Genomic DNA, 26,930 nt, shown 5'->3' with positions numbered 1-26,930 from the left:
TGTGCAAAGAATTGCTAAAAAATAAAACAAAGACAAAGCAATACAAAATTTTGGACAGCTTTATAGTTGTGCACGATAAATGTGTCAAAGCTGTAATGAAAATGCAAACTTAAAGTACAAAACAATCAGAAATAGTTGGTGAGAGTCATGTGTGGCAAAATATTTCATTGTTTATACACATTAGTAATGTTGATCGGCTCGTTTAGACTTACAGTTATGGTAAAAAAAACAAACAACTAAATTATTTATTTAACAAAAAATGAATCAAAATCCAAATTGTGTTAAAAAAAACTAAGCACACCCTCGGTGTCAGTAGCAGGCAGGTGCTGCTATAGTGAAATGCTCCTGACTAACTGTGTGAGCACCTCTATGGAAGTAGAAGAACTCTGGTCTGAAGTATTTAGGTGAGATTTAACACAAGTCAAGACATCAGCGTTGGTAGGACTGAGAAGCAACCGTGCATCAGGCTGGGAAAGGTTATGAGGGCATTTTTCTACAGTGAAAAACATTATTTACATGTAGAAAACATTCAAGAGAACAGCTAATCTTCCCAGGAGTGGATGTCCCAACAATTTCTCCCCAAGCTCCGACTCTGGGATGCATCAGCTGCAGCTGTCAGCACAGCAGTGGAGGGGAACACTGCAGTCAGTGATGGGACCATCAAGCTTGGACCAAACTGGGTCATCAACAGGACAACTATCCAAAGCACAGCAGACAACTAACTGGACCATTGCAGCAACTTAATTCTTTCCTTTTTCAGCCAAAGTCCAGACCTCAGGTTAAATAAGATGATGCGATGGGACCTTCAGAGAACTGTGCATAAATCAATGCATGCAAATGAACTGAAGGAACGCTGTTAAGAACAGCGGGCCAGAACTCCTCCAGAAAGATGTGACAGACTGATGAAGTCATTCAGGAAACCATCGCTGCTGCTAAAGGAGGTTCTAAAGGTGCTGGTGGAGCGGAGTGCATCTTCACTTAGAGTTTGTCATGACACTGTGGACTTTATCATGTTGGTCATCTCAGGTTGTATTTATCTCATTTTAAGACCTGCTGACTCTTTAAATAGAAAAGGTTAACAACCCCTGAGACTGACCCACAGATGATGCACTTGTATTTAACTCAACATATTCAGGATGCACTGATGTGCTGATAATGAGCTCCACAAATACAGATGATAAGACACGAGGGTGTGAAGCCGATGAAAAGGTGCACGGCGATAGACGATGAATGTATTGCCTACTGGTGGTGGTCAGAGGGCCTGGTGGCGCCAGTGTCCGGCAGCCTCGCCTCTGTCAGTGCGCCCCAGGGTGGCTGTGGCTACAATGTAGCTTGCCATCACCAGTGTGTGAATGTGAGTGTGAATGGGTGGATGACTGGATATGTAAAGCGCTTTGGGGTCCTTAGGGACTAGTAAAGCGCTATATAAATACAGGCCAATGTATTGTGTGTTTAAAGCCACTGTTGTGTCTTCAGATATGCAACACTGGCACGATGAGCTGTGTTGAGAATAGATTCCTTAATATACATCAGAGTTAAAGAGAATATAGTTTGGGATTGCTTGCAACATTATAATATTGCGGTTAATGGGTGTAAGAATAGAAAATAGAAAATAGGCCTGGGATGGGAACAAAGAACTGGGGTGCAGGGCAGGAGGACAATCAACCCCCACCCCCACAGGAAGCAAGAGTTACTGAGAGTGAGGGGCAGACAAAGTGCAAACGGACACTACCTTAAAAGGAGATGGGGGTCAGGGTTTACTAGTGTATTTCCATTGTGGGGGTGTTTACTGTAGAGGGGAGGAGACCAGAGGTTATAACTGTAACTGTTGTGTGGAGTTCTTTAGATCAGCATTTAGCATAGGATGCAGTGTGCTGATCTCCAGATGCATCTGTAAGAATAATGGGTAATAAAAGGATTGTGTAAAACATGGAAACATCTCAGGGATGCATGGATGATACCATCACAAAAACCACTGTCCGCATATATCCAAATCAGAAACCCTGGGTAAATAAAGAAATCAGTGGTCTCCTGTCTGAATGACTACTGTCCTGTTGCACTGACATCCATCATCATGAAGTGCCTGGAGCGGCTGGTCAAAGGTCACATCTGCTCCTCCCTCCCTGACACACTGGACCCTCTTCAGTTTGCCTATCGGACAAACAGAGCCACAGAGGATGCCATCGCCCTGGCAACGCACACCACCCTCACTCACCTGGAAAAAGGGAATACATATGCAAGGATGCTCTTCATCGACTACAGCTCGGCATTTAACACCATCATCCCCTCAAAACTTGCCACGAAGCTCGTCGACCTTGGGCTGGGAACACCAATCTGCAGATGGATTCTAAACTTCCTCACAAACAGGCCCCAGGTGGTGAGAGTTGGTAAGCACACCTCCTCACCACTCATCCTAAACAGAGGAACGCCACAGGGTTGTGTGCTTAGCCCCCTCCTATATTCCCTGTTCACACACGACTGTGTTGCTAAACACAGCTTGCCATCACCAGTGTGTGAATGGGTGGATGACTGGTTGTGTAAAGCGCTTTGGGGTCCTTAGGGACTAGTAAAGCGCTATACAAATACAGGCCATTTACCATTTACCATTTTAAACACGAGTCCAACATCATCATCAAGTTTGCGGATGACACAACCATCATAGGCCTCATCACAGACAATGATGAGACGGCCTACAGAGAGGAGGTGATGGCGCTGTACAAGTGGTGTCTGGAAAATAACCTGACTCTCAACATCAGCAAAACTAGAGAAATGATAGTGGACTACCGGAAACGACCAGTCAGGGAACACCAGCCCATCCACATAAACAGTACCAAGGTTGAAAGGGTCAGCAGCTTCAAATTCCTTGGAGTCAACATCACCGAGGACTTCTCCTGGACCCTTCACACAGACACTGCTATCAGGAAAGCTCGCCAGCGGCTTTACTTCCTGAGGAGGCTGAGGAAGTTTGATATGAATGCCAACATCACCTCAAATTTCTACAGGTGTACAATCGAGAGCTTGCTGACGAGCTGCATTACAGTTTGGTACGGAAGCTGCGCTGCCAGCAGCCGTAAATCACTACAGAGGGTGGTGAAGGCAGCAGAGCAGATCACTGGCATGAGGCTTCCTGCCATTCAGGACATTTATCTTCAGCGATGCCTCCGTAAAGCACACAGCATCATCAAGGACCACAGCCACCCAGCACGTCAGCTGTTCTCCTTGTTACCATCTGGCAGACGTTACAGGAGTCTGTCTGCTCGGACTACAAGACTTAAAAACAGTTTCTACCATCAAGCCATACGACACCTCAACCACAACACTTAAACACACACACACACACACACACACACTCCCCAGGATGCAGCTTCACAAGTACTCTGTATAATCTGCACTGGTCACTCCACTTTATTGATATTGATATTTAAAATACTGTAACAACTGCCACAAAAAAACAAAAACTTTTGTACTGTTCAGTTTGTACTGCTGCTCATTCCTGTGCAATATCCCATCTGCCCCCCCACATTCCTATTTAAGATTTTCTGTATTTAATCACTAGTGTGTACATATATTTATATATACATATATATATATATTTAGTCAGTTAACTAGAAATCTCTTTTTTCTTTTACTACATCTTATTAATATTTTGCTCTTTACTATTTTTCTATTTATTTTTTATTATTTTATTTTATTTTTTTTCTACTGTACCATTCTGCTGAGTGACTGTCTTCTGCTCGTCAAACACGTTTTATTGCGATGTTGACCCTGTGCTAACTTGCATATGACAAATAAAACTGAAAACTGATCTCTACCAGGACCAAAAGAGAGACCAATAGCTGTTTGCTTGTGCCACAGTTTTGATAAAACTTGGATTAGCCGGTCCGATTAGACAGAAATCCAGTTACCTTTTTTAATGTTTTTTGTGTGTGTGTCTTTTTAGACATGTGGTGAAAGTGTCATAAGGAAGTAATCCCTCAAAACTGTGACAGTGACGTCTTCTAATTTAGGCGGTCATTGGTTGGTTAATTTTAAACCGCGATTTAATGTAACTAAAAGTGGCACATGCTGTAAACGAAGCTAGGTGAAGACTGTGATATATGCAAATGGCCTATTACAGATATGACAAATTAGACTATTATCCTTCAAGTACACGCGAGGCTTCACAGCACGAGTGTGTATTGTACGAGTACACGAGCGCGCAAAAATCAAGTTGTCTTCCGCTTTACTGTGTTTGTGTGTGTCTGTCTTACTTTTTCCATCCTGTTAGCATCAGTCCCGTCAACAGATGATGCATGTTGTCAATCACACAAAGCTTTTTACACGGTTTACACAAACCCACGTAACTGAGCCGTGTCATCGGCAGTTGTCGCGTGAAGCCATGCGTGTACGTTAATAACATCTGGAAGACAGCCAACACTAAATGTTTCTGTTATGCAAATACCCCACAGAGTACGTTTCATTCGTTTTTAATAGACGTGTGAAAGGGTAATCTGTATTTCACGTCATGTTTCTGTGTAATGAATGACGGCACGCATGTATGCTGCATATGGATCGCTGATTATTTTCACTTCCTCAGATTGTGGGTGACAGACACAGGCATGACACGTCTCTCACCAGGATTTGCTCATTAGTGCCTGATGGAGGGACTCCTCTTCCACGCATGAAGGTTTGGCACATGCGACACACACACACACACACACACACACACACACACACACACACACACACACACACACACACTGCAAAGAGTTCAACCCAATTAGAGTATTAATTACTTTCCCTTTCGGGGTCATCGTCACTTTGTAAATCTCATTAGATTTAGCTGCTGTTCACCATCCAAAACAAGTGAGCAGGTACTTCATTTCTGCTGCATGTGGGTGAATAACACACCCTTTTCCTATAAACTCTTGTTTAACTTGCTTCACACTGCTGAAAAATGGCAGCAGGGCTGTGTCAGCCCAGTGTGTTCCCTTTCCTTTTTTCCATTCGAGGTGTTCTTCAGCACAGCGCCTGAGATTTTTCCGTTTTGGTCAGCACTTTTCTCTCCAAGCGGCTGCACTGTGCCAACAGCTTTTCTCATCGTGAAGCTTGAGTTTTTATCACCAAACACCGGGAAGAATCAGCAGCTCGCAGGATTCACCTGCTGCCACCCGCAACCTGGAAACAGCAGGGACATCCGGGACACTTTGACACGTCTGAGGAAAAACAAACTTGGAGTCTTTTTGCTGTGGTTAATGTGTTTGAGCAAAGATGAGAACGCAATTATCACACCTGCATGTTACTGCAGCAGTTTCAGACACAGGTGTCGCAACTCTATGTCTTTATCTAATGTGTGAATAGAGCAGAAAATAGGTGGGATGGAGGATGTAAGCACAGGAGACCCCAGCTGGCAGCCGGATATTCAAATCTTATTGGCTTATTTTTAGGGAAAAGGTTGTGGTTTGGTTTAAATATTCACAACATGAAGCCTGCACAATGAAAAACGTTTTAAACATGATGCCTATGGGTCCTTTAAAAATGTCTCATTACTGCCTGATGTGTCCTGGCACAGATGCCAAAGGATACCTTATGCATATATGAGGCACCGGCAGTTTTGACACTTGCAGCATGAGAGGCAGCTGAAGCTTCCTGCAGGAAAAATCAGATCTCAAACTTACCCACTGTTTTTGTGGAAGCTACCTTATTCTCTACATTCCACTTGCAATACATTTGATTATCTTTCAGTTTTATGCATTTCTATTAAACAGAATATTAACGTCAGACAAAGCACACAGATGAAATGGAGCCGCTGCCTGCTGTGCATCCTTCAACACCGTAGAGGTGTGGAGCACACAGAGGAAAAGCAGAGCAGTACACGACACAGTGGCACACTTTTCTCATATGTTCAATAAAACCATGTTTGACTTAATGTTTTATGAAGGCGAGGAGGAAAATCAAGACCTTAATAAATGTTGTATCTGCTGCTTATGATCAGGAAAACACAAGCTGAATCTTCTTTGCTCTGCTGCTGTGACTTCAGCGCCGGTTTTGTTTGCTATGTTTTCACAGAGCTGTTGTTGATGTTTTTTGCAAACAGAAGCACTTTTGCATGCTTTGTGCACTCTTTGCACCTTGAGCTGCTGCTCTTAACATGTGTGGAAGCTGTGGAGGCTCATGCATCATGGACATGATGGAAACCAAAACCGCTGTGACTTCCTGTGTATCCTGGTCCACACAGTTGTATATGAGCTTTAGCTGTCTGCTGACTTTATTATGTTCTTGCATACACTTCATACTCAGCTGATCTTTTCATGTTTTCTGTGTGTCAAAGTAAAAGTCTTACATTAGGCAGCTGTACCAAACATTGCATTGTCTTGAAAAGTGAGTCCCCACAGCCCCCACAGACAGACCAATGTCCGACTTTACAGCAGAAATAAACATGTTTACAGCCTGCCTAAAAGTTTTGGCCTCTGCAGCTGTTTTCATCCTTCGTAACAGCTGCAGAGGTTCAGGTGGACACTGATGAAGCTTAAAGTTGGGGGTGTAACAGCTTTAACTAACAGATAGCTGCTAGCTGGGGCTTCACCTTCACTAACTGGAGCCCCTGAGCTGGACCTCTGGTGCTCTGTGCTGTTTGAGGCCTCTGGAGCATTTTTGATGCAATTACTTGACAAATCCTATGACTGCTGTGTGATTAATTGCACTAACAGACCATCCAATTAGTCCTGCGCACCAGTTTTGTTAAGGTAATTATATGTGTGTATTATATGTTGTAATTATGGCCCTTCTTGCTCCAAAAGCAGAAATCGCTGCAGTGAAAATGCTGAAAACCGATGCTTAAGAATGAGATCCCGTGCTGTTTGTCTAATACATACAGTGTGTGGTTGTGTGCGTGGCTGCAACAGTGGACAGAATGTCAACTACTGCTATTTCATTTAGAAAAATGTGTGGTGTAAACCGCAGGGGGCTAACGGTCATACTTGTGGAGCATCTTTATCAAAATTTTAGAAACTTGATTTGCAGTCATCAGTGGCAACAGTTAATGGACTGTAATCATCTCATTAATGACACTCGAGATCAGAATGGCCCCTAACTGTTGCTCACTCATTCACGATGAGCACAGTTCCACCCTTTTCCTCCTCTTTCCATCTTATGCAAACACGACAGAGAAGCTTAATTTTTTATATAGCTGCATGTTTTTGTAAAAGAAGATGAATTATCATCAGGGCTGAATTTGCTGGAGGCAAAATAACGGTGCACAATAATGAAAATGAACAGAGGAAAGCAACATGACTCCCTGACCTCTGAGAACCACTTTGTTTGTTAAGTTACAGAAAAATGAAGACAATAGTCAGGATTAACACGCAGGTGTGTATGTGCACGTTCACTCCGTGCCAGGAAAAACGCCGGTGCCTGAAGCTTAAAAACAACCGCGCAAACCTCAGGGAGTAAAGACACGTGTGGCTCTCCAGCCTGAGCTTTACTTAAAATGCTTCTCAACAGGACAGTTCTGGGGGCTCTCTAATGATAACCGCCCCCTGGGGTGCTGCCCGGTAATGACATAGCTTTAAAGGGAGTATAATTAGATTTTTTCATACTGTTAGTACACATTTCACCACTAGGTGGCAGTGTTTTATCAGAAATTGTTAGTGTATTTGCCCCTGTAGTTATAAACAGTAAAATGAGATATTTGCCCTGATGCTGGGCAGCGGTTAGCACCCTCTTCTTACTGCAGGAAGCTTCTGATTTTAGACTTCCTGTGCAGGTTGGACGTTCTCCCACAGGACAAAGACATCGTTGTTATGTAACTGGAGAGTCTGAGTTGGCCATGCGTGTGCCTGCGTGAAGGTCCTGTGATGGACTGGAGCCCAGGCTCTCACTCTGTGACAGCTGGAACAGAGTTCAGCTCTAAAGCAATTAAGAAGATTGATGGTCTAAAATCGTCCAGTGGACAGTTTGGGAGATGGCTAAGAAGTGCTAATCACACACAGCAACTGTATGGTTACTTTTGTAAGTTAACCCCGCACAATCTAAGCACTGGGGATCTTATAATAGACAGAAACTACAACCTTTAATGAAAGGCTACTGTTTAATTTATTACATGATATTATATTCTTCCCCCAAAAAAATAATAAATATTTGACAAGAATGGAAACTCGTGGAAAATTTACTATAGGCGGTTTTACCCTTTGAGCTGATGTCTGTCCACTTGTGTCCAATAATTAATCACAAGTTAATCAGGGACAAATGATGGAGCATTATTAGCTACCAACTTGTCATTAGCCGATGCTGTATGATATTGTATGACCCAATATGAGTGCGTGAGGAAACTGTTCACTAAGGTCAGGCCTGAGGGGCTTTTTCTTAATTCTATAGGACCTGAAGTCATGTTGCAATCACAGGTATCGCCCCCTGGTGACCAAAAAAAAATAAAAAAATAAAAAAAGGTGGGATGGAGGTTTAAGGTATTAGACCTGGAAGCCACAGCTGCCTCTCCCAAACATTTTCTCTACCTCTCCTGATGAACCACTGACTCTCACCATCTTGTGGTACAAATTCCTCTCGTGGACATAATGTCACAGCGGTTGTGTCCTTGCATTCTGTTGATAGCATGCTTCATCGGGAAGGCTTTAAATGCTTTATTTACCTTTACAGGCTTTTTTTGGTTAAATTTGCACTGCCAACAGGAACTCTGACCAGCTGGCAGCTTGAATTGCTAATGCCAACAACATGGAGGACGATATGATCAAACTGCTAGTTGCCTGTTGTGGGAGTTGCAAAGGAGAAATGATTGCTATTTTCTTTATATGCCGAGTATACGAGAAACTGCCATCTGCTGACCAACACGTTTTTTATTTCAGCCTCAGACAGTAACAGTGCTGTGAGCACTAAATACTACATTTCTTACTGAAACTTAACACATACTTTGGCAACAATAGTCTTGCTCTACCAAAGCCACAGGTAAGCTAGAAGTAACCTAGAAGCTGAGGAGGACTGAAGGAGGAGGAAAAGTCAATTTGCAGCTGGTTGATGATTAAATTTAGGTTCCAATAAAGGTAACTGGCTAGAAGATTACTTGATATATGAAATGTCAAACTCCAAACTGAAAAATGTCTGCGTGGATCTGGTGGAAATGATGACAAATTTAACAGCAAACTACTTTTTGGATCTCTGAGTGTGAATAATGATTGCTTTATACTTCTGGACTTATTGCATGATGGATAACTGTGCAAAATCCACACCACCCACACCTTCCCAAAGTTGGAGAGGCTGTGTCTGTGTCCCACAATCTGATTGGCTAGCTGTGTGAAAGACATTGTTCTTCTCGCACTTTTCTCATTTGCTGCACGTCCCTTTGTGGCACTTTTGTTGGAACATTCTTTGATTTCCAGCATCAATATGTTGTGAAAGCCCATAAACCCGCCCCAATGCTAACTATAAACCAAAGTGGGGAATAGATGCATGAATCAGCACATGAAAAAAAATCTAACTAGAAGAAGTGCACTTCACACAATGACAGCAGAGCACCAAACATGCAGGCTGTTTGTAGAACTTTCCAACCAAACCATTTTTAGCAGCCCCCTGGGGAAAATGCCCAGTAGAGAAGTCTCCTGAGAACTACATGCATTTTTATTTTTGCATTTGCATTGTTAATGGTTCAGTCGCACCAGGGTCAAAATAGGAAAGAAACCTCCACTTGTCTGGTGGAAGGAAGTCTCCAAACAACTGTGATGTGATTCGGATTAACTGCAGTCACTCTCAGACGGGCTGGAGGAGGTCTGCAAATAACTGCAGCCTAATCTATAAATACAGACAGATGGGCAACTTGTTGCAATTGTGAGTGCAGTTTGTCTGTGACGCTTCTCTTGGCAGGAGAGGATTCGACTTAACTGGTTGTATTCTGGTTTTATTTTTATATAAAAACAAGGCTGACGAGCCCCTGTGTCGCTTTGCAGTGAAATCAGTCCTGTCCTGCAGCAACTATGTCACGATTTGGGAGTTCAAGGTCAAGTTTATTTATATAGCACATTACCAAAGGTCCATGCTGCACAAGGTGCTTAACAATGTGAAATGCCACTAAAATAAATAAAATGCACAACAGTGATGCAGTAAAGACAGTTAAAACTAAAATGTTTAGATCGATGCATGTTAAAAGCCAGACCAAAAAAATGTAACAATTTAAAATGTTCAAGTGTTTGTGCAGATCTAATATTAAGAGGAAGACTAGTGTAGAGTCTGCCACAGAGAGGCTCTGTGGCCACAAGACTTAAGTTTAGTCCGTGGAGTAGTTAAGGTTAGTTTTGACCTGGACCTCACAATTCTTTCTGGAGCATAAACAAATAGGAGCTCAGACAGGTAAGAAGGGGCTCGACCTTTAAGTGATTTATGAACAAAAAGTAAGACTTTAAACTGGATCCTGTAAGGAACAGGAAGCCAGTGTAGAGAGGCCAAACCTGGGGTAATATGCTCCTTCAGTTTTGTGCCAGCAGCTGCATTTTGGACCAACTGGAGACGATGCAGAGAGGCCTGGTCCAAACCAAAGTACAGGCAATTGCAGTAGTCCAGTCTGTAAGTAAGGAACAGATGAATAACATGGGAGGAATTTCTGTTCAGACATAAACAGATTTGCAGATTTTGTTCATTTCTCACCAACAGGAGTAAGTACAGTAATTGACAACTTGACCCCATAACATGCAGACTGATACTGTTGTGAGCTGACATTTCATGAATCTGGAAAATCTTTAAGAAGTACACTGATTTAATTGTATTTTATTTTTGGGCACAGTGAATTATTTTAGTTTTACTATTTCCGGGAGGTTAGAGTTCTGATTGGCTCATGATGTCATCAGTAAGCACAAAAAGAAAACAAACAACAAAACAGTGCGAGACGAGAGAGTATAGGCGTTGATGGGATGCTATGTGTAGTGGTGATTCCTTTTGTTTGACCAACCAAACATCCAAAAATTAACATTTCACCAACCACTGCTGCACTGAGATAATATTTTGTACGCAGGTAAAAGAAGTCCACTGTCCAAACTTGAAAATTGCGCTTTATGGTGTATTTATCCAGTTTGGCAAGCAATAACAAGATCTGGTAAAAAGCCATAGGCCCACCCCAGTGCATGCTGGTCCTATACCAGTCTCTTTATTTATAGAAAAATAGCCCTACAGTTCTTCCTGACTGACTTAACAAGATAAACAACAAAACAAAACAAAACAAAACAATGAAACAAGTATTACCTACAAATATATTTTGGGGGTTATTCACAAGTTATAAGTAAACCAACAACAAACTTTAACAAATTTCAAAATAATAAAAAGAAAGAACAAATAGCTCCAACACTATGCTTCATGTGAACTCCAAACCTGAACTGAGGAAAATAGATAGAAAAAAGTTGCCAAAAGCAGAATGGAGTCATGTCTCTGAGGGTGCAACAATAGCAGACTGATAGCAAGCTAAAACCACCGTTAAACTCACAAAAAGGAATAAAGACTCTGAAAGTAAGACATGAACAAGCTCCACTGCGTCATGCTACTCACTGATTAATCTTCTTCCCTTTGCAGAACAATTACATGCATGCATAATCTTCTGTGCCACGCGCTGCTATTTTAGAAGTCCCCTAAGGATAGTTTAACGTTGTTGCTATTTCAGATTCAGAGAGAAAGTCTTCATCGTATGCTGATGTTCATCCTCACTTTTGTCTTTAAGAAGGGCAGCTCTGCACATTAAAAGGCTCTAAGGTGATCCATGTGAAACAAACAAAAACAGCCAATATCGCCCTCTTTCCGATTACCAGGCAAGCACACTGTGGGTCACATAAGAAGAGTCGCCCTCTTTCCTCATAAAGAGCCCCAGGAGAGGTTTGGCAGGATTCACAACCCAAAACATGACTCATTTAAACTTTGCACATTCCCGTTGGATGCTGGACTTCTAGGTGCAGCGGCCATATTTGTTGGTCTCAGGATCTCATCAAGCAACGACCTCCAGCTTTCAGACGGCTGGATAGTTGGGTGAGAATGAACAAATAGGTGACTGTCTGTCCCAGGTTGTCGGATGACTTACTGCCCTGAGTGAAGGAGTTCAAATATCTTATGGTATCTCTTGTTCACAAGTCGGGGGAGAAGAATTGGCAGGCAGGTTGGTGCAGCGTCTGATGTAATGGATACAGTACAGGTCTGCTGTAGACTCTCCTGGTGATTTTTGTGATCTGTACTCCTATGCTTATCTATGGCCATGAGCTGTTACTGTGACTGAAAGAACGAGATCGCAAAAACAAGTTTCTTTAAAAGGATGTACCAAAGACACGGTGAGGAGCAGGACCATTCAGGAGAATCTCAGAACAGAGCCACTCCTCTACATGAAAGGAGGTACATCCTGATGGATGCCTCCTGGCTGTGGTGTTTTGTGCTTGTCTGACTGGGGACACTTGTAACGTGCGGTGGAGATGAAGTCAGCCGCGGAGGTGTGCAGGTGGATAGCGAATGAGCAACAGCTTCTGACTTTCCAAAAGTACTCATTTATTTACAATATCAAAAATAAAAATGCCACCTCTACCACACATTACTAAAGCGCACACTAGTCCGCGTACACACGGGAGCATCCATTACAGGGAGCGTGCGAAGAAGAACAAAAAAAAGGGGTGACACACCAGTCATGACACAGAAGGCGCCGCCATGTGGTGATACACCGCATTACAACAGCAACTGTTACATAGTCCCCCCTGGTGAGAAAAAGGCTGTCCTCAGCCGTACACAGCTGAAAAAGCACACACCACACTTAACAGTACCCTATACATAGAGGTTACAGCTAAGATTGGCGCACACACACAGGGCAAAAGACCATTTAAAAATTAATTTGGTGAAAATAAGATGAATATGTACAGTGGAAAATCAGTTCTCTTTTTTTTTTTGTAAATGTCAAGAATGAACCTTAATGCACTAAAGAGCCATAAAACTGGATTAAGTAGAGCAAACAGAAACATCTACACGAAAAAGGCTGTCCTCAGCCGTACCCAGGTGACCCTCCTCCCGCTACTCCCTTTCACTACACATAGTTACTTTAGGTAGTAAGCAGGCCGTGGAGGAATTGTTATACAACATCGGTACAGTCAATACAATCAATAAACAAAATTAGCGCTTGCCGGCAATTAGAAGGCTGGCCTCAGCCGGACCCCAGGTGACCCTCCTCCCGCTACCCCTTTTCACTCTACAAAGCTACTTTAGGTAGTAAGCAGGCTATGGAGGAAGTGTTATACACCCTTCCAGCCTCGGTACAGTCAATAAACAAAATGAGTAATTGAAGCAAACAATATAGAACATGCAGTGTTACTGGCTAGTCATCATCTGGAGATGGTCCTAGACAAAAACAGTCAAAAATACAACACATCCCGTCGCTTGAATCAGTACAATAGAAAAGCAAAATAAAAGCCTCTCATGGGCCGCGGTGACGAGGGTTCAGTGGAACAGAACAAGTAATCATCCCTTATGAACAGAACAATCACATTACATACATCTTGCATGAAACCAACCCTCAGTCAACCTCAAGTTCGTCCATATGATAACGGTTAGTCCACCTGGTACCCATCCAACCAGCGGTCGTTAAGGGGCACCGGCGGGGTTTGTTGGGGAGATGGCCGCTCTCCCGTTGCTCCATGATCCAAACACTTCAGCAGGCTCTTTCGTAGCTCCAGCAAAGCCGGTAAGCAAACTCGCGGCTTCTCGACCTCTCCTTCCAAGTTTTCCACTTCAAGGTTGAGGTCAAGAGGTGTAGAGGGAGGGATGATGTACTTTGTCAGGCCGGGCGCTTCAGCATCCGGGTCGCAGTCATCTTCCTCACTCCCCGTGTCTGCGTGGGACGCCATTTTAAATGTGGAAACAACTCTCTCCCACAAAAGTTATGGCGAAGTGAAAAGAGCGTTCGCACACAGTACCTAAGCGTTAATATCAGTCAGACAGAGAGAAGAATCCTCGGCGGGATACAAAAATCGTCTGAAGTCCAAGGGAAAAAAGTTCGGGCGCCAGTTGTAACGTGCGGTGGAGATGAAGTCAGCCGCGGAGGTGTGCAGGTGGATAGCGAATGAGCAACAGCTTCTGACTTTCCAAAAGTACTCATTTATTTACAATATCAAAAATAAAAATGCCACCTCTACCACACATTACTAAAGAGCACACTAGTCCGCGTACACACGGGAGCATCCATTACAGGGAGCGTGCGAAGAAGAACAAAAAAAAGGGGTGACACACCAGTCATGACACAGAAGGCGCCGCCATGTGGTGATACACCGCATTACAACAGCAACTGTTACACACTCCAAGGCAGATGCGGGACATGCTCATGTCTCACAGTTTGCTTGGAGACATCTCGATGTCCCCCAGTCAGAAGCCACTGGTTAGGGGGCACTGGTTAGCCACTGGTTAGCGCTGCAACCCCAACCTGGATAAACAGGTGAAAATGTACAGATGGAGTATTTTTGGCAGCAGTGGTGCTAAAACACCTAAACACGCAGGTGTTCAGTCAATTTAAAGTATGTAACAATATGTACTGATGTACAGAGTTTGACTAATAAATCATTTAGCAGACTGGTGGCCCCAATGATGGTGAGCAGTAGGACAGATGCCCCCACAGTTTAGATGCTGGTGGGTGAGCAGATGGCAGGTGGAGACTTGAATGAGGGTCTCTGAACATCCAGGATAAACTGGAGAACGTTAAAGAAATGAGAGTCTGAGAGGCAGAACGAAAGCATGGCAGTGAATTTTAAAGAACAGGAGGAAGTCTGTGATTGGTTCATAGAGAAGATTATTGAATCAGAGTGATGACAGCAGAACTGTGTTTGACAGCAAGGGCAAAAGAATCAATGAGAATGAATGCAGGAAGGCGAGAGCACACAGAGAGCTCCTCTGAACTTCAGTTCAATTATAGCTTCATAAGAGAGAACATGATGTAAACCCCTCAGCTTTATGACAGAGGAAGAGGAAAATTAAAATCTTATAACTGGCTGCTGTTTAGAATCCTTCAGCTGTTTTCCTTATGCTTTTCCTGGCACGGATATCAGAAAGAAAACTGAGCAACCGTTGCTGCCAAAATTTGTGACAAAAAAAATCCAGTCCAATAAGCACCGTGTTCATTTAACTTTTCTAAAGGAACCCTACCGCCACCTAAATCAAATCAAATCAAATCACTTTTATTGTCACATCACATGTGCAGGTACACTGGTACAGTACATGTGAGTGAAATTCTTGTGTGCGAGCTTCACAAGCAACAGAGTTGTGCAAAATACAATAATGTAAAACAAGCAAAATATAAAAATGGCTAATCTAAAAAGTAATAAATATATGTACAATATGTAAAGGTATATACATTACTGAATGTGTATACTAAATATGTTTTTCTACGTGTGTGTGTTTGAGTGTGTATATAGTATGTATATACATGTTTTACAAATGAAATAAAGTAAACAATAAAATAAGATATATAAAATATACAGAGGTTGGTATGTGCAAAACAGTGGTATTTATATACAGTATGGAGTGCATAATGTTGAAGTTCCAGTAGTGAGGGTGAGGTGTCTATGAAGTGTTCAGCAGTCTGATGGCCTGATGGAAAAAGCTGTCTCTCAGTCTGCTGGTACGGGACCGGATGCTGCAGAACCTCCTTCCTGATGGTAGTAGTCTGAACAGTTTATGGCTGGGGTGACTGGAGTCCTTGATGATCCTCTCCGCTTTCCTCAGGCACCGCTTCCTGTAGATGTCTTGGAGGGAGGGAAGCTCACCTCCAATAGGAAGCTCACCTCCACCTATGGTCACGAGCTGTGGGTAGTGACTAAAAGAACGAGATCGCAGATACAAGCGGCAGAAATGAGCTTCCTCTGAAGGGTGGCTGGCCTCTCCCTTAGAGATAGGGTGAGAAGTTTAGCCATCAGGGAGGGGCTCAGAGTAGAGCTGCTGCTCCTCCACATCCAAAGGAGCCAGCTGAGGTGGTTCAGGCGTCTGACAAAGATGCCTCCTGGGCGCCTCCTGGGTGAGGTGTTCTGGGCATGTCCCACCGGGAGGAAGCCCCAGGCCAGACCCAGGACACGCTGGAGAGATTATATCTCTCGGCTGGCCTGGGAACGCCTTGGTGTTTCCCTGGACAAGCTGAAGGAGGTGGCTGTGGAGAGGGAGGTCTGGGCTTCTCTGCTTAGGCTGCTGCCCCACGACCCGGACCTTGAAGAAGATGGATGGATGGATTTCTAAAGGAACATATGGTTTGATAAAGTCTTGCAGGTCCCATCATGGAGACATAACTAAATCAAACTAGAAAGCATAGAGACATCAACAGGGTTTCCTCTTACCCATCCTCCGGGCGAGGGCATCAGTGGACACAGCTCTTAAAGCTGGACTCTGGCTCAGTGGAAACCAGCTGAGTGAAGGCTCAGAGCAAAATCATGATTTAGCCAAACACACGGGTTTCACGTTAGCATGTAAAGCACATCACGTGATATTATCAATGGATTTTGTAAAGACTGATTCAACCTGCAGCTTTCTGCGAGAAGGCTGAATCAGAGCATCACTATGTGAGTATTAATCAGTGGAGCTAAACAGGTGGCCCCTGATCAGATTTGTCAGTTTAATTTGCTGATGGCTGCTCATGATGAAGCTGCAGCGATGAGCTCAGATCTGACTCATCAGTGGATAAAACAGGGAACTCTATTTGTGTTTTTATTCCTGGTGACACAGCTGTGGAAAAGCTGGAGGTAGTGGGAGAAACGGGGGTGAGAAGGTGAGATTTTCGTCATTTAAAAAGGAAGAGGAAATTAATTAAAGACATAGGGGTGGAGGAAGGGTAGGGAGGGGCATGTGGAGAGGACAGAGGTGGTGAAGGAGCGGAGATAGAGGGAGGAGAAGGAAGGGAGGGGTGCTAATGAAGACAGGGAGGAGAAAATAATTTTCTAATTAACACTCCTCCAGTTTGATTCAACAGGAATTCTCCCTCCAGGCATCCTGATGTTTCTCCACATCCACCCCTCTATCATCTCTCCTCGTAGCTTTTAGCTTAGCCTTGATCTTTTAACACTTCTCCTTTTTCCTCTGCATCTGTCCATCTCCTTTTCTCCACCATTTTGCCATTTTCACTAGAATCCCCTCTACTTTGTGACATATTTCCATTTCTACCTTGACTTTTCTAAACCCCCTGCCTTCACCTCTACCTTTTTCTTCCTTCTATTATTCCTCCCTCCAGCCCCCATCTTTCTTGCATCCTTTTATTATGTGCTTTCATTCTCTCTCCTTTCCTTCCTCCCTCCTGCTCTTTCTCCTCCAGGAGATGACAGGCTGAAGCAGGTTGTTATTAATCCAGCCCGTTCTCCCTGGGGTTTGTACAAGCAGACTGACAGGAGGAGTCTCCAGAAGAAGGCAAACACTCCCAGCACTGACATACCGGGGGAAGAGGAGAGGGAGAGTTAAGGAAGGAGGAAAGGTGAGGAGGTAGGAAAGAGTTATTTGGATCCCAGGTGGAAAAGGGACAAAGGAGATGAAAGAGGGATAGCAAGAAGGAAGAAAACTGGTAAAAACAAGACCAGGAAAGAATGATGATTGTTCGACAAGTATCTTTAATTTTAGGCATTTATGAGTTTCAGGTATGAAACTAACCCTTTACTAAACACTGGCAAGCAGAGTATAGCAAGAGCAATGCAAGGTTTCAGCGTTCTCTCTGTTTGCATGTTTAAATCAAAGATTGGTTATGGACACCTGTGCATCACTTACTGTCACACTGATCCTACATTATGGAGTGTACTTGCACTGATATATCACCTTGTACTACTTTAAACGCTGACAGAAAAACTTCTCATGGTGGGCATCAAATAAAGCTGCTGCCCTTTGGGAGATGCACTCAAGACACGCTTTGGTGTCGGAGCTGCAGCGTTATTAGAGAGTGTTATGGCCCTACAAAGGCCTCCTGTGATTTTCCCCTTGTGGGTGTGGCTTTACTAGCAGCTAACTGCATTCATTAGCTAAAGACTACTTAAGGTTGGGGAGCAGAGAGCTCTGAGGCCAGCAGGGAGTGAACCGTGTGTTTGTGGTTACTGGCTCCTTAAGAATAGGAGCATATTTTGGGTTAAGCCCAGTTTATGGTTCCCACATTGGTTGCTGTACATGCAACAAAGGACCTTAACTGTCAATACTTTTGCTTCAGGTGCACCAGACTCACTGAAGTCTTGAACGCTAGGTGTTGCAGCTCATCAGAACAGAAGAAATCAAAACAGGAAGCAAAGCGATTGAGGATTTTTATCCAGAATGTCTCATCTTTTCAGGCTGCAGCGCCCAAGTTTTATTGCACCTTCACAGCAGACTCATTTTCCTCTTGAGGGCTCTGGACATCCTGTTGTAAAGGAGGTGACGGTTGGTCGGAGCGTCTGTGTCTGCGTATATAAGATGTAAGGGCGGTTCCCACAATTCAGAGATCACCCTAGTGTGTGGCTGGAGTGGGTCTCTCCATATTGCAATATGTTTATTAAATCATTTCAAAACGCTCACTGGGTATGTTGCAGGTTATTGTTAAAATTTCCATAACAAAACTCATGCATCAGGTTCCAAAAATCAGGAGTTGCATGACGTGCAAAACGACACCAACGTGCGGTCAGCAGTTGTGACATCACTTTTGGCATACGGGAAACAACGGCAGCGTTTCTCACTTTGGTTTGGTGACTGAGTGTTTCTGTGTTTCTCTGTCTCTAACGTAATAATAATGGCTTTTTGGTTGCTTTTAGTTCAATTATCTGTAAAAGCCTTTAATGATAAAAATAAAAGTCGACCTGGAAACTTTTACTGTTACTTCCCAGAATCTCCTGATTTTCTGGGAAATGCAAAATGCTTATGTGGGATGAAAAAGGAGGCGAGCAAGGAGGGTATTGCGGTAGGTTGACAGTCTCATTTCACCAGGAACCGACACTCAAACTGCACTTCACTTCTAAAGTGTTTCCCCGATGAGATTAACACAAAAGAAGGTGATCTCGCATTTCAAGTTACAACTTGCATGTTGAAAATGTATGAAATGATTTGAAATAGAAATCTCAGAAACCGCTTCTCTCTGAAGCAACTCAGCGTTTAGTAAAATCTTTCCAACAGTTTCATTGTTTTCTTCTGCAACATCTGAGTTTCTACATTCTGTCATGTGTTTGGTGTCATGAACTTTCAGTGATACAGACAGTTTCAGTCTCCTCTGTTCTTTTCTTCATTCATGCAGAATCCTCCTTTATTGCTCACGGTGTCAAAGCAGCCAAACATTAGTTAGACTCAAAGCTTAATGCTTTTAAATCCCTCTTTAAAGACCTGGTTTAACCTCTCGAAATAAAAATCTGTTACGGGCATACCACACAGTCGAAGCCTCTCCAGCTGAAAGGAGTCAGCATGTCAAATGTGTTTCACGTGGCCTTGTTTTGCTCCGACACCTAAACAAAGCGGAGCACCTTGGTTTTCTTTAAGAATCAATTTAGTTGCTTTCTGAAAACCGCTCAGATGAATGTTTAATACATGTCAGAAAATCCATTCTGACAATTTCTGCAGTGAAACTGTCAGAAAGCAAAATTTATTTGCTTTAAGATACTTTTAACGTGGACTTGCATTCAGCTGTCAAGTCTTAATCTTAATGGAGTTTGTAGATGAATATGAACGGCGATTAGCTCAGCTGGTGAGTTGTTTCAGAGAGTTCGCTCATGCAGTTAGGAAAATGGCCACCTTGTGTGTTTATTGTTGGTCAGATATGAACAAAAACTATTTAAAATATCACAGAAAATGGGGATGGAGCTGAAAGCCATGGGCGTGCGAACGTTACCTTAACCGTTACCTTCTTTGAACGTTGCCCCGATCACCTTGTTAAACTTGGTAGTATGTCCATGAACTGTTTTCTACTGTCTCTCTCATTATTCCTCAATAGTAAGAATGAGAAGGAAAAAACCCCTCACTGGTGAGGTTATAACCTCTGGCCTTTGCTGCTACTTCCTCTCCTACTGAGCCAACTGTCATCATTGTTGTACTTTGGTTTTTATGAGTGAAGCATTTCGTTAGTTCTGCTACTTTGGTCGGTTTTGATGCAAAGAGAGCTGAGCTGGATGGTGAACCTTTCAGTTTGTGCTGGATGATCTGCTCCCTACTATCACCCAGCACAAGCTGTAGGGACTGAAAGGAAAAGATCACAGATAAAACCTGCTTTTACTGAAGGGTACGGTGGCCCTGAGAGCTCAAACACACTGCAACTTAAGAAAACATGAGCAAAGAGAAACACAATGCAAAAGATGAATAAAATACAACAAAAGTAGAAAAATACAAATCTCACCAAACACAATGAAAGTCTAACAGCTGCTAACAGTAAACAGCTAATAGTAAAGCTTCTGTTTTGTTCTGGAAGGATCTCTGGGCTGTGCTGAGAGTAGATCCACTGAACCCCAACACTGAAAGAAGCCAGCTGAGGGGATCTGGGAAAATGCCTCCTGTGGCTCAGAGGTAAAGAGTGTTGGACATGTCCTAAAGGAAGAGGAGACCGTGGGGTCGACCCAGGAAACACTGGAGAGATGATCTCACGTGGCTGGCTTGAGAACACCTGTGTGTCACTGGGAGAACTGGGGGAGGCGGCTCCACCAATTTGTCATCTTTCTTGGTTAGAAACCAGACAGACGGCTGTTTAAGTCCAGGAAAAATAATCCTTTTTACCTCCATTTATCTGAATGTAATTTTTACTATTCATACTCAGGGCTTACCTTTAACTTTAATGGAATGAATATTGTGTCTTATGTTTTTTTATGGTAAGAACAAAAGAAAAGAGGGTGAGTTACATTGAAGACGGGCTGTAAACTGTTTCCTTGTGACGCAGAGGAGCCTCACAGCCCCTCATCCTTTTTCTCCCAAGGCCTCTCTTCTGCTGACACAAACAAAGGGAAAGATATGAGGATGGTTAATGGGGTTCAGGTGTCACATGTTGTTATCGGGCTTCTCCTGTCCTGCTGGACACAGAGGTCTCTGGTGTGAAGCTGAGACTATATGAAATAAAACCAGAAGCCAGAGAGTGAAAGCGCTGAATCAAAGCTCTTTAGAAGCTCTGACAGTCTTTCAATAATCATTCTAATCATCCCAGAGTTTCTGTTCACTGTGTCACTAGTTTCGTGAATAAAAGCACCACATCACCCTCTGTATTCACCTGAAAAAGTGAATTTCTCTGTAAGTCTTTATAAAAAACCCAAAACCCAAACAACGAATGTCTCTGAAGCTGCGTGAGCTGAGCGTGAGCCTCGAGGACGTTTCTTTGTACTGTGAATGTGATGGGAAGGAGGGCAACGGCAGAGCAAAGCAGCTCATTCGTTACCTCAAACTTTGGTGCAGGGTGCCAATTTATCTCCTGAATTCAAAATTGAAGACATTTAATAAGCTTTTGTAACTTCTTAGAGGTGCAGATGAGAAGGAGAAACCAAGCAGAGCAACAGAACAAAAACTACTAAACAAATCAAATGTTCTCTCAAATATCACCGTCAGGTTTTGGAAACTCTCACAGACTTTAGAAAACACAAATCTTCCACCATATGGAGCAGAAGTACATATTCATATTGATATATTGTACCTGTACATTGGATCCAAAATGCTAGAACAGATGTGATTATACTTCTATTTTGCATTGCCATTTCATTAGAAATGGTAATATGTAATAGTCTAATACTCCTTTAATCTCAGGACAAAGTGACAGCGTGCTCAGTGTGTCTGAAGGTTCTCAGTCATCCAGGTCACCGTAGTCTAAGGAGCTTGGAAAGGAAACCATCTGGACTTCCTTAAGTTTTGAAGATGTTTCATCAGAGAAGCTTCTTCAGTTCTAAGAGCAACTGGTGGAGAGTCCCAGATTTTAAGTCCTATGGGAGTGTCCTCAAGAGGGTCATGAACCCCCAGTTGATCCTCTACCTAATCACATGAGCCAAGGTGTGGAAACGGGTATAGGTCACACTCAGCCAAGGTTTCAGGTGAGCTCATTGTGAACCCTAGCCCCACCCTATCATGTGATTTACTGAGGTCAAGTGGCCCCGAATGTGAGTGGGCGTCTGGGAAGGATCTCAAAACTGGATGATAGATGGCAGACAGCTGGTGTCGTAAACCACGGCCTCTGTTCAAAGATGGTCGTTCACAGTGGATTTTGATGGCTTCTTTCACTCCTCTGTCTTCTCTGTCCAAAATGTGAACGCTGGTATCCTAGAAAGAGTGACCTTTGACCTTTAGATGCAGATGGACAGCCGAGTCTCATTGCTCGATAGGGTGGGGCTTAGACAGTGTGTTGGGTGCAGAAAGCTTTGGCTTAACACTGTTTTGAATGGTGGGAAGTGCAGACAGTCAGCATTGCTTGGTCTTCTGTGATCTTCGGGTAGATTATCATTTAGTTAGTATCATCAATACATAATACCAACAATAGATGCACAGCACACTGGAGTCAGGGCAGAGAAACGGGACAGGATGGAACACAGAAGAAGAGTTAACAAAGAGAAAAGAACAGCGGTGGGTGGGAATGAAAAAGTGAGACCGAGTAGGATGGATAAGTGGCCCAAATGAGTCGAGAGGAATGCGGCCAAGTTTTAGTCAGAGAGCAAATGTTAATTTATGCTGTGTTCAGAGATTCTTTCAGGAGGAGAGAGCTGCTGCAGATTAGCCAAAACTCAGTAACAAAGGGAGTATAAGCACTCTATGAAAGATTTCCTTTCAGCAAACAGCCAGCTTTTTAAAAATTAGGACAGTGTTTCAAGAGTAGAGAAGCTTTGTGCTTTCTTTGTTTAATCCCAAATTGTCAACTCTGTGTTCCTTAAATAAGCTCCTTTATCGTTCACACTTTTCCTCTTCAGTATGAAGATGCTGTTAGAAATGAATGAGTTGCATACAGCATCACCTACATCAAAATGCAATATGTCTGCCCAGCACCTCACTATTTGTTTCCTTTTGTACCTTTTAAATGTCCTTGCTGCTTTACCATTCTGAAAACACTTGGCAGGGCCTAGAAATTTATCCATCCAGACGCTCGGACATGCTCAGGGTGGTACGACCACAAGCACACCACTGTGAATTTGCATGATTCTGATATGTGATTGTCCTGATGTCAGGGTGTATTTTGGTATATTTTAACTCACTCAGCTTAAATTTTATATAAAATTTAATTGCAAATATTATTCTTTTTTATTATTGTTATGAATTCTCTTTCATTTTTAAATGTTACTTGATTTTGTATCTTTGTATGTTTCTTCTTTTTTATATATGTATTTATTTACTGGCCTTAGTAAACTTTTAAAACTTTGCAAAGTAATTTTTAATAAAAAATAAAGTCAGAAAGTAGGCTGCTGTATATGTCTCTGACTTTGCCTTTAAATTTTAATGATGGATTCAGAGCATGAAGGAGCTGACAGGTTCTGCAGGGAGAAGAGGGACGCCTGCTGAGAAGGGCTATGGGGTGTCTGTGTGTGTGTGTGTGTGTGTGTGTGTGTGTGTGTGTGTGTGTGTGTGTGTGTGTGTGTGTGTGTGTGTGTGTGTGTGTGTGTGTGTGTGTGTGTGTGTGTTAGCTGCAAACACACACATGGATGTAGACACTCTGGCAAACATACACACCACACTTGGATGCACTCAGAAACACACTCATACGCAGATACACGACACATAATCTGACATGCCTGAAGTTGAGCAATAGCTAACCACCCTACCAGCCTTTCATCTGCGCGCCTGTTTCAATCTTGCTTTCTAACTTTTCATCTTTATGTGTCTCCCTCTAAACTAATTAATCTTTATCTCTTTAGATGGCTGTAATTGTGCTGAATTTAAAAAAAAAAAAAAAAGTGATCTTCATTAGCCTGTTAGCACATCAGATCCAAAAGGCGTCTGCTCCTCTGAATGAGATCTGTCTGAGAACGACCTGCTGGGTGTTTCTGCAGGCAGGGCGAAACTCTCAGGCAGGATGTGAGAAAGAGGGAAAAATCGCAACATGACATGCTCATTTCACACGTGGCGTGTGTTTAAAACAAATCACAGGGTGTCTTTTTATCCATACGTTTATGCTCACAGCGAAACTGTCTCAAGCAGAGATCACTACTCTGAATGAACAGTCAGTAAGGCAGGAATAAGTAGACAAAAAATGAAAGGTTAATAAAGTCAACCTATAGATACATTCAAGCCTGGAGGAGGCTTTAGCAGCCACAGATTCAGAAATGATGCTGCTGGGAACGTAAAAGTTTTCAGGCGTCAGTGTTGAATCTGCACAACGTTTTTAGACTTTAGACACAAACTGAAGACAGTATGTGGCCTTCATGATGACATGCTAAATGTCAGCAGAACATCCATCCGTCCGTCTAGATCTAGATATATCTAATTTTCGCAGATAAAAATCACGAAATGCTTCGCAATAAAACACAAGAAATAAAAGTATAACATATCGCAACAATGTAAAGCAGCAGAATAAAGCAGAGTGAGTGGAGTCTGTACAGCGTAAAGACAAGTTTTTACCGAGTGAGTGGGGCCAGCGGCAAGCTTTCTGACCCGATGACCTACGAGCTCGGGAAGAAGAACGAGGTTTCAGCAGGTGAGAGGTGTACAGGGGAGCCTGACCAGGGCCCTAAAAGTTCAAACTACAATTTTAAAGTGAAACCTAAAATTTCCTTGTGAAAGGAGGCTAAAGGGTATGCGATCTTCTGTTGGTGCTAGTTAAGTCTTGCTGCAGTATTCTGTACAGTCTGAAGGCCATCCAAAGCTGGCTTGTTAAAACAAGTCAGAAGATCACAGCAGTAATCCAGACGGGAAACGATAAAAGCATGAATAATCATCTCAGTTCGGCCTTTTGAAATACCTCTATGATTGAAAATTATTTAAAAATCTTCTAGTTCACGTGTATATTTTACCCTGAAGTTTCTCTCAGGTATTCACAATTTTCTATCCCAGGACAAACGCTAAGGTGAGTCGCCCGGCAGCTGTTAGTAGCTCCAAACACTAGACTGGCTCTTTCAGTCGGTCCTTTCTTTCACACTTACAGCTCTGAATCTCTGGGACAGCCTACCTCTCCATCTGGGGCCTGCAGTAACCAGTGAGTTCAACGTACCCACGCTCTCTTTGCACTGTGCACTTACCGCTGAGGACACTGAGGATAAGCAGTCTGATGGTTAACAGCTTGCTGAGCAAACCCAGGGTTCAACTTAGTTACAACTGAGTTCACGTGAAAGGGACAACGTTTGCAACAAAATAAAACTAGACAACGTAAAACACATAATACAGACTGAAGCAACACAGCTGCTGCAGTCAGGGTGGGCAGTTGTGCTGTACAGCAGTGCGATATTAAGAGTGCTATATGAATGTGTGTGTGCTTTAAACACTTTGGTAAAGAGCTGCTATGTTAACAATCTTACCAAAGTCTAGTCTATATGAAGCCAAGAAGAAAGCCGGCAAACATGCCGACTGTATGAGTTAACTGACTTTTCAATATCACAACTCGTTCACTATCGTTATGAAACGGGAGAATCTGAGGGACTATTACTGATATTCTACTAAATTAATGTTTATGTGTGTGAGACAGTTTTTACTGTCTGAGCTGCATTCCAGTGGTTTTTAAGGGTTCGAGAATGAAGAGAAAGTAGAAAAAAAGAAGTCCACAATAACTGTCACGTGTGTCTGTGGCAGGCAGGAAGTGGACCCAAATACAAAAAGGTAAACTGAGAACGGAAGCTTTAGTCACTGGGAAAAAACCCTGAGTAAGAAACTAAGAACAAAACACTTGGAAACTAGAAGCGTGGGACTAGGAAAAAACAGAAACACGGAGAGACCTACAGTGGTACAACACCACAAAGGACAAATGAAAACACAGGGCTTAAATACACAAGGGAGTAACGAAGGAATAGGAAACAGGAGGGAAACACAGCTGGGACTAATCAGACATAACGAGACGGGGAGGAAGCAAATCTGAATACACTGAACACAGGACAAGGAACTATCAAAATAAAACAGGAAACCAGAGACATTCACAAAGATGTGAACCTTACACTGAGACATAGAGACATGTGAATCACTAACTTGTGAGACAGAGGGACAAGAGGGCCTAGACGAGGAACACGGGGAAGGTAAAGCAACAGAAACCTAAATCCTAGGAAGTAAGAATATAACACAAGCAGAAAACAATAAAGGGAACCAAAACCATGAATCAAAGAATAAAAATGATTAAAAAAAACCACAAACATTGAGTCAGCAGACTCAAGACCATGACAATAACAAATACGTGCTCTATTTTAGGATAGTATTTTAATGCTTATAGGAGAGAAATAAATAGAAAAAACAATAAAAGACTAAATCTGGATCTAAGAGTGTGAATGTTAGATAGAATTCCATTGAAATTCCATTGAATAAAACCTGTAAATGTCTCAATGACTGTGCACTTGTGACTTTTCAGACAGTGCTAATAAATCACCATCTGTTGGCTGACTGATGAAACAGCCTGCAGCAGTATGGCTTTTACATCAGCAGATCAGAGCTCCCCCATTGGCTGGCTCTCTGTTTGTGTCCTTTGAGCTTCCTCAGTTGTGTTCCCTGCAGGCTGAAATCCCAGTGAGTTGGACCACAGAGACCTGTGTTTCAGTCAGATCATCCCCCAGCACACTGATTCTGGGTTTTTCTATCATGGGTTTCTTCTCATGAAATCTGCTTTAAGTCAGCTTCAGGTTTTCCTTCAGTTCAGATCTGTCCACCTTGGTAAATCTGTTCCCTTTCGCTGAGGATCGTATTGGGATTATTTAGTTAGTGTAGTTTGAAAGTGAAGGTAGATGGCTGTGATTGTGTATGAATGCTGCAAAAAAGTTGGATCTACCCACTGTTGTATCACAAATTATGTGGAACGACTGAGAACATCCTAAAAGTTTAAACCATTAAGTTGTAAAAATGTTTTTCGAGGGCGAGATTATCTTTACAAAAGATTCTTTTGGCAAACTGGG

This window comes from Pelmatolapia mariae, linkage group LG14, assembly GCF_036321145.2.
Source record: "Pelmatolapia mariae isolate MD_Pm_ZW linkage group LG14, Pm_UMD_F_2, whole genome shotgun sequence".
NCBI lineage: Eukaryota > Metazoa > Chordata > Actinopteri > Cichliformes > Cichlidae > Pelmatolapia > Pelmatolapia mariae.
The sequence above is the reverse complement of the archived record's forward strand: the minus strand, read 5'-3'. Positions refer to the sequence as shown.